The 17,647-nt window shown below is 35.6% G+C and overlaps 1 pseudogene; it reads left to right on the top strand.

Moving 5' to 3' along the window:
• The first annotated feature begins 10,973 nt into the window (after window positions 1-10,973).
• On the top strand, window positions 10,974-11,737 carry LOC122745374 (annotated as a pseudogene).
• The last annotated feature ends 5,910 nt before the right edge of the window (window positions 11,738-17,647 follow it).

The following is a 17,647-nucleotide window of genomic DNA, read 5'->3' as shown; positions in this document are numbered from 1 at the left end:
TTTAATACATTAAATTAAAAAGGTTTTGTACAAACAGAAGCAATGCAACCAAAATTAGAAGGGATACAGAAAACTGGGAAATAATTTTTACTTACAGCATTTCAGATAAAGACCCCATTTCTAAAATATATAGGGAACTAAATAAAATTTATAAGAATCCAAGTCATTCCCCAATTGAGAAATGGTCAAAGGATATGAAAAGGCAGTTTTCTGATTAAGTCAAAGCTATCTATTGCCATATGAAAAAATGCTCTAATTCACTATTGATCAGAGAAATGCAAACTAAAACAACTCTGAGGTACCACCTTGCCCCTATCATATTGGCTAATATAGCAAAAAAAGGAAAATAATAAATGTTGGAGAACCCGTGGGAAAATTGGAACATTAATGCAGTGTTGGTGGAGTTGTGAACTGATCCAACCATTCTGCAGAGCAATTTGGAACTATGCCCAAAGGGCTATCAGACTATTCATACCCTTTGACCCAGTGGTACCACTGCTAGGTCTGTATCCCAAAGAGACCATAGAAAAGGGAAAAGGACCCACATGTTCAAAAATATTTATAGCAGCTCTCTTTGTGGTGACAAAGAATTGGAAATCGAGGGAATGCCCATAAATAGGGGAATGGATAAACAAGTTGTGGTATATGAATGTAATGGAATACTATTGTTCTGTAAGAAATGATGAGCAGGAGGAGTTCACAGAAACCTGGAAGGATTTAGATGAATTGATGCTGACTGAGAGGAGCAGAACCAGGAGAACATTGTCCACAGTAACAGCAACATTGTGTGATAAAAAATGGTGATAGATTGGCTCTTCTCAGCACTGCAATGACCCAAAAAAGTTTCAAAGAACTCATGATAGAAAATGTTTTCAACATCCAGAAAAAAGAACTGTGGATTATCAATGCAGATTGAACCATATTGTTTCTGCTTTTGCACTGTTTTTTTTTTTCCTTCTTTTTTGAGGTTTTTCCCTTGGGCTCTGATTCTTCTTTCACAAGATGACTAATGTAGAAATATGTTTAATGTGATTGTACATATACAACCTATATCACTTCTTTCTGTCTTGGGGATGAGGGAGAAAAGGGAGAGTGGGAGAAAAAAATCCTTACTAACTAACTAACTAAAAATCCTGTGAAAACTAATGTTGAAAACTATCCTTATATGTAACAGGAAAATAATAAAATACTTTAAAAAAAACAAATGGAATATAAGTTCTTTAAGTGTAGGGACAATTTTGTTTTGACTTGGTGTTCTCAGCTCTTAGCATAGTTCCTTACAAATAGTAGGTGCCAACTAAATGTTTATTGAATAGAAGTTAATAAAGTCTCAATTCATCCCAAAGCATATGATGCTTCACCAGTCTGACTCAGTAGGCTTAGAAAAGACATTGGAATGAGCCCCTCACCAATATAGCTGGCCTTGGCACCCTTATAGAGAGAGGGGTACCTAATAGTTCAGTGCTATTAATGAGTAAGGTACCTACGTACATGAGAAGCATCAGGAAGTCTTTCTGGTGGTATAGAAACCTAGAAGCATTGGAAAGGCTCCAAGCCAATCAGTTATACATTGAATTCTTGTCCTTAATACAGCAGTGGTAAAGTTCCCAAATGATAATGCTTCACAGGCTTGAACAGATGCCTGGTCAAGGGTATCTAACTGATAGGTAGTTTTGTACTCAGCATATGGAAGAACATTCTCACAAAGATATCTATTTTAATGGAACATACTGCCTCAAGAGGCAGTGAATCCCCTGTCACTGAATATAGTTTAATAGATGTTATATGAATATCAATAAAGGATATTGTATAAGGACTTCTAAAATGATATGGTAGTTTGGCCTTGATGACTGTCCAATGCTATGATTCTAAAGGAGATACATTTTTCACCTAAACTAGGATTTATTCCATGATGACTATGTGCACAGACCTATGTTGATGCAGTTGGGTATATATATATATATATATATATATAGAGAGAGAGAGAGAGAGAGAGAGAGAGAGAGAGAGAGAGAAAGAGATATGGAAGTAGGGGGAGAGGGAATAGAAGTCATATTAATTCAACCCTTTCATGTTTTAGTACCTAGTGTTAATGAGGTACTGAGGTCAGTTTGTCAACAAACATTTATTAGGAGATCACTATACAAAGAAAAGCAATAATAATAATAACAATAATGATAATAATAATTTAAGAAAAAAATTACCTGGAATCCAACCCTCTGGGGAGGAACCTATCTGAATTTGGCTGGGCCAATTCTCAGATCATATATATATATATATAGTCCATCACCATGCTCAGATTAAAAACCTTCCAGTTTATGTTCTAATAATATAACTTTAAAATTTCCATGCTATAATTCATGCTATGGGATCCTGTGCTATAGGATATGCTTTAACTGAACCTATGGTTTGCCTGAAAAAGGAGAAATTCCTTCTAACATTGCAAATTTATACCTGCTCTGCACCTTAAAGTCTTAGCAAGTTGCCTGGGACACTGAGAATTCCAGTCAGGATGCATCAGAGGTCATCCAGCTGAAACTGGCTTTCTCTCCAACTCTACCATGCTACTTTTTACTGTGAGACAATATTTATTAGAGTTGACGTTGTATAGTTACATCTTGTACACTCACTATCTCATTTGATCTTTACAACAAACCATGGGGTAGATAGTATGGAAGTTATTAACTGCATTGAGAGAAACAAGAACAAGAGAAAGTACTGCCCCATACCTTGCTTCTATGAAGAGAAAGAATCAGTACTCAGATCCAGGTTCTCTCACTCTAATTCCACTGCTCTTTCCATTAGGCCATGTTTATTGCTTTTTAATATAAGGTACTGTATCTTTCTTCAAGATACTCACATATATTACCAACAAAGTCCAGCAACAATATAAAAAGAGAAATTCCATTTAAAATAACTGTGGACAATATAAAATACTTGGGAGTCTCCCTGCTAAGACAAACACAGCAACTATATGTCCAGAACTATAAAACACTTTTCAGACAAATAAAGTCAGATCGAAATAATTGGAAAAATATTCATTGTTCATGGGTAGGCTGGGCCAATATAATAAAAATGACAATCATACCTAAGTTAATTTATTTATTTAGTGCTATACCAATCAAACTATCAAGGCTATCAAGGGAATCAATGAAAAAATATCAGGAAAGAAGGTGTTCCAGCAGTACCAGATCTCAAACTGAATTATAAAGTGGTAATTATCAAAACAATATGATATTGGCTAAAAATTGAGAGGTGGATCAGTAGAATAGAATTGCTATAGTAATGTAATATATGATAAACCAAAAGATCCAATCTTTTGGAACAAAAACTCATTATTTGACCAAAACTACTGGAAAACATTATAACAGAAACTAGGTAAGACCAACATTTTATACCATATACTAAAATAAGGTCAAAATGGGTAAATGGTTTACTCATAAAGGGGGATACCATAAGTAAATTAAGAGATCATGGAATTGTTTGTCTGTCAGATTTATGGACAGAAGAAGAATTTAGGACCAAAGGAGATATATAAAGAAAAACAAAATGTAAGATGGATAATTTTGATTATATAAAATTAAAAAAGTTTTTGCACAAACAGAACTAATGTAACCAAGATTATAAGGGCAGAAGAAAACTTGGAAAGAATTTTTGAAACAAGTATCTCTGATAAGGGCCTCATTTCTCTAATATATAGATAACTGAGTCAAATTTATAAAAACACAAGTCATTCCCCAAATGATAAAGGATATGAGCAGGCAGTTTTCAGACAAAGAAATCAAAGGTATCTATAATCATATGAAAAAATGCTCTAGATCACTCTTGATCAGAGAAATTTTTAAAAACTCTCAAGAAGGACGGAAATAGGTCAGGTCCACTAAGATTCGGAAGAAATTGGGCACCAAAACCAGTAAAATCTGGTGGGCATTTATAGGGTTCTTATCTGGATTGAGCAGAACCAGGCATTAGAGGGAAAGGGTGAGGAGCCCGGACTGATTCATGCTAGGGATGGTGGAGAGTACTGAGAAACTAACAGCTTATAAATATTCAAATTTGGGAGTGAGGGGGAAGCAGAGGCTTTTGACCATTACTTCAGGTTTTTGTTTTGTTTTTTATGGGGCAATGGGGGTTAAGTGACTTGCCCAGGGTCACACAGCTGGTAAGTGTCAAGTGTCTGAGGCTGGATTTGAACTCAGGTACTCCTGAATCCAGGGCCGGTGCTCTATCCACTGCGCCACCTAGCCACCCCCTCATTACTTCAGGTTTTACCATGACAGGCTAACTCAGGTTTTGAGTCCAAAACAGACTGCAGTACTCTGGATTTCTCCATCATGACCCAGAAAGCTTTTCATCATGGAATACCACTTCAGCCCTGAAACTTGTGCTTCAAAAGCACCCTCTGTCCCTGGGCACCTTCCCTCTAATTGGAGACAGAGTTCCTCTATGAACCTTCATTTAAGAAAGATACCCAGGTCAGGCATATCTTCATTTCCACCAGCTGTACTCCTCTGGATTTCTCTATCATGTCCCTATGCTGGTTAGCTACCCATCTGCCTTTTAATGTCCTTTTAGGGGCTGCTGTGTGGTACAGTGGATAGATTCCAGTCCTGGAGTTTGGAAGATCTGAGTTTCAATTTACTGAGTTTCAATTTAGCCTCAGAAACTTACTAGCTATGTGACCATAGGTAAGTCACTTAAGCCGTATTAATCTCAGTTCCTCATTTGTAAATTGGGGGCACACTGGAAAAGGAAATGGCAAAGGCAGCTAGGTGGCTCAGTGGATAAAGTACTGGCACTGGATTCAGGAGGACCTGAGTTCAAATCCAGCCTCAGACACTTAACACTTACTAGCTGTGTGACCCTGGACAAGTCACTTAACCCTCATTGCCCCACACGAAGGAAGGAAGGAAGGAAGGAAGGAAGGAAGGAAGGAAGGAAGGAAGGAAGGAAGGAAGGAAGGAAGGAAGGAAGGAAGGAAGGAAGGAAGGAAGGAAGGAAGGAAGGAAGGAAGAAAGAAAGAAAGAAAGAAAGAAAGAAAGAAAGAAAGAAAGAAAGAAAGAAAGAAAGAAAGAAAGAAAGAAAGAAAGAAAGAAAGAAAGAAAGAAAGAAAGAAAGAAAGAAAGAAAGAAAGAAAGAAAAAGGAAATGACAAACCATCCTATTATCTTTGCTAAGAAAACCCCATGGACTTGGGCCTTGAAGAGTCAGATATGACTGAACAACAACCTCCCCGTTAAAATGGAAGCTCCTTGAGGACAAGGATAGTTGGGGGGGGCAGGGCAATAGGGGTTAAGTGACTTGCCCAGGGTCACACATCTAGTAAGTGTCAAGTGTCTGAGGCCAGATTTGAACTCAGGTCCTCCTGAATCCAGGGCCAGCGCCTTATCCACTGTGCCACCTAGCTGCCCCCCAGGGATAGTCTTTTTGCCTATTTTTGTATTCCTAGTGTTTAGCACAGTGCCTGGAACATAGTAAGTGCCTAATAAATTCTTATTGACTGACTGATTCTTCATTTATTGGAGTGGGGAAGCTAGTGGGGTCTTTATATCCCTCTTTGTCCTGCCGAAGCTGTGGAAATCCTTTTTTTTTCTTTTATCTTAGGTTTTGTAGAAATGAAGTTAGACTCTTTCATGAGGAACTTGGAGACCAAGGAGAAATGAACATTAAACACCAAAGTATAGAGATGAGTTTATACAATGCTGATTTCTAGTGGTAATTTAAGCAACCTTGGTTGGCACAGCTTATGGGGGTAGCCAGTCCCTTCTTCTTGTCTCAACTCCATTTGGGTTGGATACTGAAGCAATACTCATGGTTTGTTTGTTCCCATGGGTACCACCATTCCTGAGACTTCCTTCCAAATTCTGTCACCATGAATTTCATGACCCCTAGTATCATACATTTGCCTATTATGATGCTCTACTCTTTGGTTTGTCCCAATATCTATTGAATGGCAGAGACTTTGATGACCTCTTGGCAGCCAAATCTTTCTCTCTTTCTCTCTTTCTCTCTCTGTCTCTTTCCCTATATCTCTTTCCCTCTCCCTCCCTTTCTCTCCCCCCCCCCCTGCTCTACTCTTAACTCAGAAGTTCAGCTACCCATTTCACCAGTTTTCCTTAGTATCTAAGACAAGGTGAGTAAAATCTTGAGCATTCCCCAGTATTTTGCTTTTACTTTCCTGTGCAAAAATCATTTATAGTTCTCCTCCTTGCCCTCAATTACCACTGCTCTTCTCTTTCATACCCTTCTTTATCATGTTTCCATTATGTTCCACTTACCAGCCCCACACATTGTTGTTTATATTTTCAGGCAGAATAGTAGGGTTGTTTTTTTTTCAAAATTAATCGAATTGGAGAAGAAAGGAAAAGCAGAAAATGCCTCACATTATCATTACATATGGGATATGAATAGAGACTAGACTTATGATTACATTGACATGGGGAACTCTCAGATGAGGAAATTTCCTCTACCAATGCAGGTTAGTACCTTCTCTTCAAATTATAGTCTCTTGGAGTTATGTTGTTGTCTGTCCTTCATTCTCAAAGAGAACCAATGACATCAGAAGGGTGATATCTTGACTTGCAAGTGAATTGAATTTAAGTGAGAGAGAGAGCTATGGAGAGTCATCAGTCTCACTTTGCCCTCCACAGTCATCAGAGTCCAATGGCAAGACATAGGTCAGGACAACTAGTGTTGGTACCAGATGCAGTAAGAGCCTTTGGCCTTTTTAAGGTAAGATCTTTCCCAGGTTTCAGTTTGCCTGAGGCAACACCTGTTCAGTGATTTGAGGCTAGGTAAGAAATGAGGCAAAAGATGGCCTAGTTTGCCCTCATAAAGGAATCAATCTAGGAGGTGAAGACCCTCTGAGTTTCTGGCCAGAACAGAAAATTACTATTCACATTCACTCTGAGTCATCAAAACCTAAACAATGAGCAAGTGAAGCTTGGGCTGGAACTTATTATTGGCCAATCAGTGAAAGTCAGAATGATTTGGGTTTATCTAGAGCTGTGAGAGAAGATTTTACTTGCCCAAGGCCACACAACCAGGAGGTATCAGAGGGAAGACTTGAACCTAGGTCTTCCTGGCTTGAATGTCAGGTCTCTATCCACTGCAGTTGCTTCTCTACACTACAGCAAGTTTTAAAAATATGCTAGAACTCTGTGACATAATATAGAAATTCAGACCACAATTTATTCATATCATTCCATTCTTTACAACTCTTATCCATGTCAACTCATGTCCACTGTTTTGTTTACTGTCTTGTGATGTCCCTAATGATATCTTTGAGTACTTCTTGCTCAAAAATCAACACTGTTAATATTCTATATGTAATCTGAAATTCTTATTCTTTAGGATAATGTTGATAATAACTATGTAGCATCACTGGGAGAATAATGGTAATAAAAATATGACCTGTCACAGCAGGGAACAAATTGGAATTATTACAAATCTAATCCAGCCTTCTTTTATCCTCTTATTCGATCCTGAACCCAACTCATTAACCATCTGCAGTGCTTGTCCAAGTTATACATACTGATTAACTAATTTAATGTTTTAACTATCCACCTGTATCCCATAATCTGGGTAATGCTAATTCCTTATCACTTGTATTTTTCTCTATAAACTATTAAACCAATTTCTTTTGAGTGACCATGGTGGTCATTGAGAAGACCCTGCAGTGTTCTGGTGCTTGATTCAATCAGCACAATGGCAAATAGCTCTTGTGAACATAAGTTTTCCTGTGTTATGTCTAGCTTGAGATTTAGCATCAGAGTATGTTAAACAAACTTATTTTATGGCTTCATTCACTGATAATTCTTGTATGATTTTAATGTATCTGTGACAGATATCTTATTCCAGGAAACCTTTAGGATTACATTTTGCTGTACTGAATAAAATGTATTTTTCTCATCAATAAATAGTAAATACAATAGAATATTATGTCAACTATATTTCTCAGTCAATTAAATGTGAAAATCTATGTTGAGATTTGTAGAAATTAGCTTTAGATAAAGAATTTGAACCATGTAGCAAAATGAATTTCAAATGGATACACGATCTAAATATAAAATACTGGGGGCAAAGCCAACATGACAGAGTAGAGGAATCAACCCATCCAAACTCTACCAATAATATTCTCTGACCCACTCTAAAATAATGCATCAAATTAAATCCTGGAGTGACAGAAGCAATAAAGGTTGGGGGGGGGAGAAGCATTTTACAGTCTACAATAATTTAGGTCAGCAAGAGAGGTATGTGGCATTGGGGTCAGAACTGACCCGGAGTCCACATTTCAGTAACACCAGTGGTGGGCCTTGGAAACAGCTGTGATAGCACTAGCAGCAACTTCAAGAGCTCTCAGCCCAGAGATAATAAGGGGATTAGACAACTAGTCAGAAATAGATTACAAATGACACTTTGCTAGCACTGGGTGCAGGACCTGGCATTTTTTTGTTGACAACTCAATCGCTTATACATAGTTCTGGTTTGCAGTTACAGGATAGAGAGGAGTGCTTTTGGTTGGCCAAAGGGGAGCAAGGGCCCAGGGCACAATTCCAAGGCGGAGGGGATCACTAGCACTTGTAGCTGCAGAGAAACAGGGGCCCTTCCTGGGTAAAGACCAAAGTATAAACCCAGAAGAGTAATGACCAAACCTCTCCCCAGATCATATCATCTTGGAAACACTGAAAACTTACAAACCCCCAGAACTAGCTCTGAAAACAATAGCAAGAGAAAGCCTAGAGCTTGGAACAGTATCTCCCTATTCCAAGGTGATCAGAGCCCAACTTTAATATAATGTTCAAAGTCAATAAATAGGCTGGAAAAGTGAGCAAACTATCATTTTTTAAAAATTGGGGGAGAGACAGTTAGGTGGCACAGTGGATAAAGCACCAGCCCTGGATTCAGGAGGACCTGAGTTCAAATTCTGCCCCAAACACTTGACACTTATAAGCTATGTGTCCCTGGGCAAGTCACTTAACCCTCATTGCCCCACAAAAATAAATAAATCAATAAATCAATAAATCAATAAATCAATAAATCAATAAATAAATAAATAAATAGACCATAAAAAGGTTACTGTTGGTGGCAAAAAGACCAAGATACAAACTCAGAAGAAGACAACTATGTGAAAAGTACAACAGGCAAAGTCACTTAATAGCCTTCAGAATGGCAAAGATGACAAAATAATTATAAATATTTAAGTAGAAACACTAAAACAATGCTGGTGGAGCCATATATTAATTAGAATGCTCTGAAAAACAATTTGTAATTATACTAAAAATCTTATTAAACTGAGTATATCCTTTGATCCAAAGATACCACTACAAGGCATTTACCCTAAAAGAGGTCAAAGACAGAGGAGAAAATCTCATATACAAAAATGTTTATGGCAGTAATTTTTAAAGAAACAAAGAATCTGAAGGAACATGAGAATCCATTGATTGAAGAATGATTGAAGAAATTGTAGAAAATGAATGTAGAGGATTATTATTGTGCCACCAAAAAATGACATACATGGTGAAGACAAAGAAATTTGTGAAGATTTTAATGAACTACTACAAAGCAAAATAAGCTAAATGAAAACAATTTACATGATAACCAAAGTAATGTGAAGACTTCAGAGCTCAGATCAATGTAATGACTAATTGTAATTTCAAAGAATTTGATCATGAAGCATGTTACTGGTTATGACAAAAAAAGTAGTAGACAATAGGAACAAAATAAAAGAAATCTTTCTGATATGGTCACTGAAATTATTTGCTTTGAGTGTACTTATTTGTTAGAAGGGAGGGTTCTATTAGATGGAGAGAGCCTATTAGGAAGTGATTGGTCTATGTTTAAGAAGAAAAAAATAAGTAAAACATTTTTAAAACCATAAAAGTTTTTAAATCTATGGGAGACAACTTTCTATGGAATTTTTTTTCTATGAAAACTCACCGCACAAGACATGAAGGAAAAGAAAATAGTCTTTTCTACCATACATCTTCACAGTCACATGATTAATTGAAAGTTGTAGATAATACAAGATTCTTCTATTTACTGTTTATCATTAACAAAAAGATACTTGAGTCAATAGAACTAAATACAATCTTTAAAAAATTCTCCTCCAATAAAGTGTCTCTTGTGTATATATTAAGACCATAAAAGGGGAGGTAGAAACAAGTTGTTAGAGTGACAGGTTGGGAATATTATCTTAGCTCCTCCACAAACTCCATTATAGAGTCCTAAAAAGTTTGCCCAACCAGGAAAAGCCAAGAAAAAGGTCACAATAAATCATTTTTTTCTAACCCAGGCCAGTTTACAAAGACAGAGCCTATGGACACCGGGGCAGAAGCTGGCCAAGAAAGCATCACAGCAGCAGCAACAGTAAAGAATCAGGGGTGAGGTACAGCCAAGAATTTGAAATAAAATACTAGAAAGGAGATTACAAAAAATAGATCACAAAGATCATACATTATAGCCAGGCTGGATTTATACCAGGAATGACTTACATGAATTGATACAAAGTGAAGTGAGTATAACCAGGGGAACATTGTACATAGTAATAGCAATATTGTATATGATAAACTGTGAATGACTTAGTTATTTTCAGGAATACAATGTCCCCAAAACAATTCCAAAGGACTCAAGATGAAAAATGCTATGCAGCTCCAGAGAAAGAACTGATGGAGTCTGAATGAAGATCATAGCATACTACTTTTCACTTTATTTTCTTCATGTGTTTGTTTGGTTTTGGGTGGGTCTGTGTTTTCCTTCATAACATGATTAATATGGAAATATGTTTTGAATAATTGCACATGTATAACCGATATCAAATTACTTACTGTCCCTCCTCACCTTATCTGCCTCAGCCTGGGCTGGCTCAAGTGGTACCAGGTCCTAGGGACCTGGGCCAGGAATCTGTGCTGATCATGGCCTGTATGAGGGGACTTAGGGATTCCAGATGGAGGCCTGCGCTCCTGGAAATCAGGAGCACCCACTGAGAAAGGAAGAATGCAGAAATCAGAGAATCATGGAAGCCTACAGATGAGAAACAGAGTGACAGGGACCTTTGAGCAAAGAATGTTGTCAGGTTCCTTAGTAAAACATTTATCTGTAGTACACAAAAATAAGTCATTACCCTCCAAAATTCTCCAGATTTTATAAAGAAACCTCACCCTCAGCCAAGTGACAGACTTAATCCTAAAACTATTGATCCATTTAGTGATCAGCCACATGCCCCTTGTGCTTATGCTGCTATTTACTAAGGAGGTATTCCTTGAAGGTTGGTACATGGTTTAGGAGAACACAAATTACAGTGGAACTGTATTCCTGAAACTCTTCCATTTGACCTGCTTCTTATTACTTTTGCAGAGGGTCTAAGAGAGACTAAACATCCATACACGTTTGTATCAAAAGAAGATTTTAGAGAATTACTTTTGGTTGAAGGTGCTACTGAAAAAAACTGTGCTCTTGCAACCTAAACTGATTCCTGTCTTGAAAGCATCTCTGACCATTCAGATGATGAAGTGTTTGAAAGGGGATTGAACACTTTAGTACAGTTGAGTGATGTTTTGGGGCCTTCTCTAAATGATCATCTGAAGCGTTTGCTTACAAGTCTTTCCAAGAGACTAATGGATAAGAAATTCAAAGAACCAATCACCAGCGCTTTACAAAAACTAGAACAATATGGTGAAAGTGGCAGATTTATGATTATCAAAGATAAAATTCTAACCTATTGTTCCATCTGCTCTTAAACCAAAGGAGTAATAAAACCATTTGACTAAGTGGTAAGAGCTTGTGGTAAACATTGTAGGATCCCTTTTGAATATGTTTCTTTTTTCCCACAGCTATGGATTTTCACATGATAAAAGCTAATACACAAAATTGATCCCACTGAATCATAGTAAATAGCATTTATCAACATAGGAAAATGGTTAATTTTGGAAAACTATTGAAAGGACTTCTATAGTGCAATTCTGTGGGGTTTATCATATACATTTTTTTCCTGCTACACTTGGTCTGTATTAAGAACCACAGTTTTGTTTACAGTTTGAGATTTGATATTTATATATCAGTATCTTTTAGTTATCTCACCTAAGTGATTGCACTAATTTTTCATAATTACTCTGGCATACTTTATAGGGCTTTTATACCTATCAGAGTCAGAGAAATTTAATAAGAGTGGTTAAACTCCTTAGTAACTCACTGATAAATTATTGCTTATAAACAATTATTTTTATAATATGTAATTAATGCTTATTGAAAACATACAGAACATTTCAAAATATGAATTTTTCAATAGTGAAAATTCTGTTATAACATGTAAATTATTATTTTACTATAACTTGCTAAAACAATACATGAGTTTAGGTGTTGTGTAATATGTAAGTAAATGTTATTTTTTATATTTTCTCACCTAAAAGAAATATGACTTGCAAATTGGGATATTTAAGAATTCAACTCTTGAAAATCCAAATTGTATTCACAGATTTTTTAGTGTTAACTTGTTAACCTTTTTCCCTTAAAAATACTTAATAAACATGTTATAATTCTCAAAAAAAATGCTTACTGTCTCAGAAAGGAGTTAGGGTATGGAGGGAGATAATTTGGAACTCATTTTTTAAAAAGGAAAGGTTAAAAAGGGTTTTTATATATAATTGGGAAAAATAAAGTGTTAAAAAATAGAAAGCAAAGGAATAAACTGAGCTTTTGTTAAAATGACAAGTGCTATCTATCTAAAACCAAAAGCAAGCATTGTGTGTAATGGAGATAAATTAGAAGCTTTTCCAATAAGATCAGAAATGAAGCAGGAATGTCCATTATCACCATTATCATTCAATATTGTACTTGAAATGCTATGTATAGCAATGAGATGAGAAAAAGAAATGAAAGTAGTAAGCATAGGAAATGAGGAAACAAAACTATCACTTTGGCATATCATATTATGGTTAATTTAGAGAACCCTAGAGTATGAACTAAAAAAACCTATTTGAAACAATTAACAACTTCAGCAAGTTTCAAGGACGTTATATATACTCACATAAATCATTAGCATTTCTATATATCACCAACAAAATCCATCAGGAAGAGCTAGGAAAAGAAATTTCACTTAAAATAACTACAGACAGTAAAAAATACTTGGGATTCTACCTACAAAAAAACACAGAGGAACTACATGAACAAAATTACAAAACCCTCTGCACCCAAATAAATACATATCTAAATAATTGGGAAAATATTTCTTTTTCATGAATAGATTGAGCCAATATATTAAAAATGACTACTACCAAAATTAACTTATTCAGTACCATACCAATCAAACTATCAAATACTTTATAGAGTTAGGAAAAACAATGTTTCCTTTGAAGGAACAAAAAGAATATCAAGGGAATAAGTGAAAATAAATTAGAAGGAAGGGACCTATCAGTACCAGACCTCAAACTGCTCTACAAAGCTATAATCATCAAAACAATTCAGTACTGGATAAGAAATAGAGCAGTTGACCAATGGAACAAATTAGGTACATAACATACAGAAGCAAATCAGAAGAGTTATCCAGTATTTGGTAAACCCAAAGATCCTAAATATTGGGACAAGAACTTCCTATTTGACAAAAATTGCTGGGAAAACTGAAAAACAGTCTAGCAGAAACTGGGCCCAGACCAACACTTCACAATGTATACCAAGATAAACTCAAAATGGGTATGTAATTTAGACATAGAGGATAAGATCCTTTATCACTTTTATTAAAATAGTGAAGCACAGAAGAAATTATCTGTTAGATCTATGAATAGGGGAAGAGCTCATGACCAAATAAGGAAAAGAGTTTACAGTAGGTAAAGTGGATGATTTTGTTTAGAAAAAAAAAAAAAGGTTTTGTACAAACAAAACCAATGTAAGTAAACTTAGAAGAAAAGCAGGAAACGGGCAAAAAAACATTTGCAGCAAGTTTCTCTGATAAAGGACATTTCTCAGACATATAGAGAACTGAGCCAATTTATAAAAGCCATTCCCAATTGAGAAAGGATTGAGGCATATAAACAAGTAAATTTTGGTGGGGGAGGGGTAGAAATCAAAGCTACTAATAGTCATATGAAAAAAATGCTACTAATCAATAACAATTAGAGAAATTGTCACTGAAATAACAAAGGTACCACCTCACATATATCAGATTGGCTAAAATGACAGAAAAGGAAAATGACAAATATTGGAGGGATGTGGGAAAATAAATACACTAATGTACTATTGTGATTAGTCTAAACATTCTGTAAAGTAATTTGGAACTATGCCCAAAAAGGTATAAAACTATGAATACCCTTTGACCCAGTAAAAGCACTAAATCTGTACCCAAAGAAACTGAATAAAAAAGGAAAGGACCCATATGTACAAATATTTATATATATATATATATATATATATATATATATATATATATATATATATATATATATATATATATATATATTAATTCTTTCTCTCATGTCAAAGAATTGGTAACTAAGGGAATATATATCAATGGGGAATGGCTAAACAAGTTATGATATATGAATGTAATGGAATACTACCGTACTATATGAAATGATGAAGGGGATGGTTTCAGAAAAATATGTGAAGACATGAACTTATGCAAAGTGAAATGAGCAGAACGAGGAAAATAATTTACACTATAACTGCAATACTATAAAGATAATAAACTATAAAAGTTTCAGCAAATCTGATCAACACAATGACGCACCACAATTCCATAAAACTTATGATGAAAAATGCTACCTACTTCCAGAAAGATAACTGATGAACTCAGACTGCATATTGAAGGATATTTCTTTTTATCTTTTGAAGAGGGAGATAAGGGAGTAGCATGGCTAATGCAGAAACTTGTTTTGTATGACTTCATATTTGTAATGAGTTTTGTATTTCTTGCCTTCTTAATGGTTGGAAGAGGGGTAGGGAGAGGAAGAGAATTTGGAACTAAGGAAAAAAATAAAATTAAATAATCAAAAAGATCATAGAAGTATTATATCTAGTTATGGAATTTTTATGTTTTCTCATGTACATATAGTTAAATGGATAGACAGAAAGGAAGAAATAAAAAATAAATAATATTTAAAAGTAGTTACTCATGTCTACTTGACTGCCTTTCTTTGTAATAATGCTATGCATGATATTTGCCATTATTTTGCTAACTCTCCCTCTATGGCATATATTAAAATATCAATTCTTGAGTGACTCTAAAATTGCTTTTCCTCTTGCATATAGTTCTTTTGTATTAGATTTATCTAAGGCCAGCTAATTGTCCTAACTTAATTTTCTTGAGTGCCATTTCTACTTTCTCATATAGCATATTAGGTACTGAGGTGGTAAAGTCAAAACATCAGGATTGCACCGTCACCAATGCCAAGAATAAATTCCTATAAAAACATTAGCAGATCTGCTTTATACCATGTATTTTTGCTCTCTCTCCCTCTGCTTTTATCTATAAATATTCTTGACATGATCTCGTTTGGGGAAGAGCTTTCTTTAAGTGTGTTTTTCCACCCACTGTTTTCCTTTGTTTTGTGAGACAATACAGGCTTTCTTCCTCCAGATTGTTCTGCAATTGTTCTTGTATTGTAAACTGATATTGCATATGTGCCTAGACATTTCTCTCCTTTTGGCAAGATCAAGTTTGTTGATTGCATCAGTTTCATAGCTCTTTTGGCCTTCTCATTATGGCAATTGTCAAGCATTTACCCAGTGTCTAGCAAAGGACCTTCAGCAAAGGTTGAGAGTGCCCAAACACAATTAAAATGTCAAATACTGATAGTTATACTCATAATTTTCTGAATTCCTGTCCATCCTTTCAAGCCTAAGTCAAATACCAAATCCTTCCCAAAGATATCACTGCTCAGTCCAATCAGCCAGGCAACCAACAAGCATTTATTAAGTGCTTAATACCTGTAATGGTCATGGCAACTATGTAGCATAGTGAATAGAGTGTTACACCTGAAGTCAGGAAGACATCTTTCTGAGTTCAAATCCGGCCTCAAACATTTAATATCTATGTAACCCTGGGCAAGTCACTTATCCCTGCTTTCCTCAGTTTCCTCATCTATAAAATGAGCTGGAGAAGGAAATAGCAAATGACTCCAGTATCTTTGCCAAGAAAACCCCCAAAATGGGGTGAGAATGAGTCAACAGAACTGAAACAACTGAACTACTACAACAAATGATAATACCTGTAATACCCAGTAAGTAATGATTGTAGTTTGAGATACCAATATGATGATTAAGGCCACTAACCCTCCTCAATCCTGCTAAGTTTCCTATGGCATGATAGAATGGAACAGGCACAATAAGAATCAGAAGACTTGTGGATTAATTCTAACTCTGCTTCTGATTCTAACTCTGCTTCTGATTAGATGTGGGACCTCGCTAGGCCCCTCTATTCTCCTCTGTCAAAGAAGGATTAAACCGAATGATTGTCAGGCCCCTCTCAGATCTGAAGTCCTATGGTCTGTTCCCTCAAAGGTTATAACAATATGAAGGTCAGAGATTCTGTTCCAGGTAATGGAGCAACTCAGAATTTAACCCTGGACCCTATCCCTCCTAGTCACCAAATCATTTTCATTCTACCTTTCCAAGTTTGATTCTTTCTCTTTTCCTTTATTCCTGAGACTAGATCCTCAATCACCTCATGTCTGGATTATTATAATAGCTTCCTGACTGCCCTACCTGCCTCCATTACCTCCCTGTTAGATAGATAGATAGAATAATATGTATATATATATATATATATATGGTAAATATATAGTAGGTATGTGTATATGTATATATAGTATAATATATAACACATATAGAGAGTATATATGTGTGTATGCATATATGTATACACATATACCATATATACATAATATACAAATTAAGATTTTCTTAATTTTTCTTTGTTATTATGAACTTAAGAACAGCAAACAGTATTTTCTTATACAGAGAAGAATAGAAAAAGATGACAACATAGGAAACTGTGAATCTCCATTATATGCAATTTTTCCCTCTTTTGTATGTTTTTAATTTAACATTGTAGGCCCTACTTGTCTGAATCCTCACTACTACTTTTATATGATGGTTCCCATCTAGCCCTCCAAACTTTTTTCTGTTTGTTTTTTTTAAATGAATCATTAATATTCTTTCCTTCAAATTAATCTACTTAAACTACTACTTTATTCATGTTACTCACATGCTCAAAAACTTTTTAAAGTTATGCCATTAAAAGGATCCAATTCAAATGTCTCATTCAAGGTCCTCCATACTCTGATCCAAAGCTACCTTTCCAGTTTCACACACACACACACACACACACACACACACACACACACACACACACACACACAGAGTTCCCCTGAAAAAATTGTCCACTTCAGTCAGACAGATTAATTTAATGACCACAGAAAATATATTGTATATATTGTACTTCTAGGTAGGGCACAATGGAAGTAGAGAGGTTAGAGAAAGTGTTCTGGGCAGGGCATGGGGGGATTGAAATGGGGGTGGTATGTGAAGGATTCCTAGAGTGGTAAGAATTTGAACTGGGCTTTCAAAGTTAGGAGTTTGCAAAGAGAGAAAGAATTCTAGTTTGATTACAATGGAGAGGCTGGGAAAATAAGTTGGGATAAAAGGCCCTTCAAATG

This window comes from Dromiciops gliroides, chromosome 3 (genome assembly GCF_019393635.1).
Source record: "Dromiciops gliroides isolate mDroGli1 chromosome 3, mDroGli1.pri, whole genome shotgun sequence".
NCBI classification, from domain to species: Eukaryota; Metazoa; Chordata; class Mammalia; order Microbiotheria; family Microbiotheriidae; genus Dromiciops; species Dromiciops gliroides.
Note: the sequence above shows the minus strand (reverse complement) of the source record. Positions and strands in the feature narration are given on the sequence as shown.